General features: G+C 38.0%; 1 protein-coding gene across 1 annotated transcript in view; it reads right to left on the bottom strand.

Moving 5' to 3' along the window:
• Positions 1 to 2,500, bottom strand: part of LOC122259681 (spermine oxidase) — an 18,597-nt gene that overhangs the window by 8,628 nt on the left and 7,469 nt on the right. The gene's annotated exons all lie outside the window — the stretch shown is intronic.

The raw sequence follows: 2,500 nt of genomic DNA, 5'->3' as shown, positions 1-2,500 counted from the left end.
ACAAGGTGCACGTGATTGCTGGGAAGAGTACATTTGTTAAATTACGTGATATACAATATAGGAAAAATTATCACAAATGGAACTGATGATACAAATGAGCTAGCTAATTTCATAGCAGATTTCGGAAGCACCTTAGACTACTCTATTATACCCTGTGCCAGTCAGAAGAGTATCATATCTAGTGTCGTTCTTCAGTAGAGCATTAACAGAAGTTCAAACGACCTGTTATGCAGGGAAAAGGAATTTGCCCGGCAGTTCTGCCATACCCCATATCAATGGATATCCCACTTACCTTGTAATTCCTATACACCTTTAAAACAGGTATAATGAGCTAGAAGGGCTCACACATGGGAGTGTCCTAAATGTGACTCTGTTAGCCACTGCTAGCAATCACATTGTCAAGGCTATTCCAAAGGGCTGTCTTCTGTAGCCTCTACATTCCAATGCATCGCTTTGAGGGAAGCTTACAGGATGTGTAAGTACAAATGTATACAGCATTAAATCAGGTTGTTCTGTGGGCAACATACGACACATTTCAGGTCCCATCCAATAAGCCTAGTGGAGAAAATTTCAGTCCACTTTTTAGGAGCAAATCCACTGCACTTTGTCCAAGAGATGAAATTGTGTATTTTTTTGCCCAAGACTAATGTAGTTTAAAGGTAGTAAAGACACTTGACAATTTGCGTGTTCCTTCTCGCATGCCATGGGGAACAGACCACATGACACATCTGCAGCTTTACCAAACACTATTTGGGAACAAGATTACCTATGGAAATGATGCATAGCAAAATCATTAGGCAAAATATAGTTCCCAAAATGTTGAATTCCGCTCATGATAAAGTCAGAAAATGCACAGGGGCCTTAAGGCCTTCACATATGCAGTCTCTACATGCTGAGGGTGGGGAACCACTTATTTCTTGCCAGTGTCACTACATTAACTTGATTTGCTACATGAGACAACAAAGAATTTCACAGTCTCCTACAAATTCCGAAATTTCCATAGAATTTAGTTGTTAGAACTCCTCAAATTCCCTCTTGGCGCAATCCAGTCGAGCTGGACTTGACGACCGATGATAAAATAGGAGATATCTGTAGCGAAGGTCGAAGAGAGATTTCTTCAATACACTTCTCAGTGCCGAGGATCAGATAAAATATAGCCTACACCATCCAAAGATGGTGAGTTTTGCAGAAGCAAGCAGGTGGAATGGGAAAGTCTTCCTTCATATATATTGAATTATTACAGCAGAAATATACTAAAAGCCATCAACAGCTTTAAACTCATCAATCCCATGGGTATATAGATTCACAAGTGGTCTGCAGTTGTTTAAGTACACTAGAAGATAACTCAGTGGTGGGTGCCTGCACATGTTGTTTGTGGGAAAAGAGAGGAAACAAACGAATTGTTGGTGTCAACTTTGATGAAAGCTATTTTGAATACTGTCCACATGTTTTACATGCAGTAAATTATCATGATCTCTTTTATTTGCACATACACTGTCAGATGTCTTTTTATATTCTTGAATTGAGAGAAAGAATGAGTATTCAAAGCCTGGTGTTTGTTTGCATGCAATCAGGGTACATGGTTGTCTTTGTGTGATTGTATTGCGGAAATCGGCATGTTTGGGATTTATATGTGAGGGTTCTTTGCAAATCTGCACACTCAAATATATTACTGAATTAATACCTTGAACATCTATATGTATCTCATGCCATCAGTCATGTTGGATTTAATCAATCATAACTCAGTAATGCGCAGTTGCCATATAGCTAAAATAGCTAAAACTTACAAAATTCATATACTCTGCATTCTCCATGCACGCAGTAAATATTTGTAATACAGATATATACATAAATTCTTTTCATCCATTTTTGCAAGTTTTAATCCCCTAACACACTAAAAATATTCAAGGGAACACATTGCCAATGACCAGTCCATCCCATATCCCTGGGTCCCAACTGAGGCTTCCCTTCCCACCCTTGTATGTACTTATGTAACCTCAGGAGAGGACTTAGCATGGTGAAGGTGATAATTTATACTATCATGTCGCTCTAATGATATGTAAGCATTGTGATTAATCCGTCATCTGTAATGTATTTATTTAAACATGTTGATATAGCTGTAAAGTTTTGTAAAAGATATGTGAGCCCAAAGAGGGACTAATATTGGGGTGGGGATAATCTATGTTACCTTATCCTTTTGAGGTGTATGTAACCACTCGTCTCAATAAACTTGTCAAATTCAAAATGCAAAATACTTCCTGATTTCTTCCCTGAATACTAACCCGGTTTCTCTATCTAGGCATTCGTCCAATAAATCGTTGATCCATCAGAAGTGAGATGATGATGTAGAAAACCTGTATTATATAAAACTAATACATTTCATTTCCTTATCTACAAGAAATACTGAAATGTATGGCAAAAGCAACAGAAAATTATAATCGTGTTCCTCGTGATGTTACTGACTGATGACGTCACAGCGAACTATCCGTGTTGTCTCTTA

The sequence above is a fragment of the Penaeus japonicus genome, unplaced genomic scaffold (assembly GCF_977035675.1).
Source record: "Penaeus japonicus unplaced genomic scaffold, GWHDUDI00000001_assembly GWHDUDI00000028, whole genome shotgun sequence".
NCBI classification, from domain to species: Eukaryota; Metazoa; Arthropoda; class Malacostraca; order Decapoda; family Penaeidae; genus Penaeus; species Penaeus japonicus.
The sequence above is the reverse complement of the archived record's forward strand: the minus strand, read 5'-3'. Positions and strand labels throughout refer to the sequence as shown.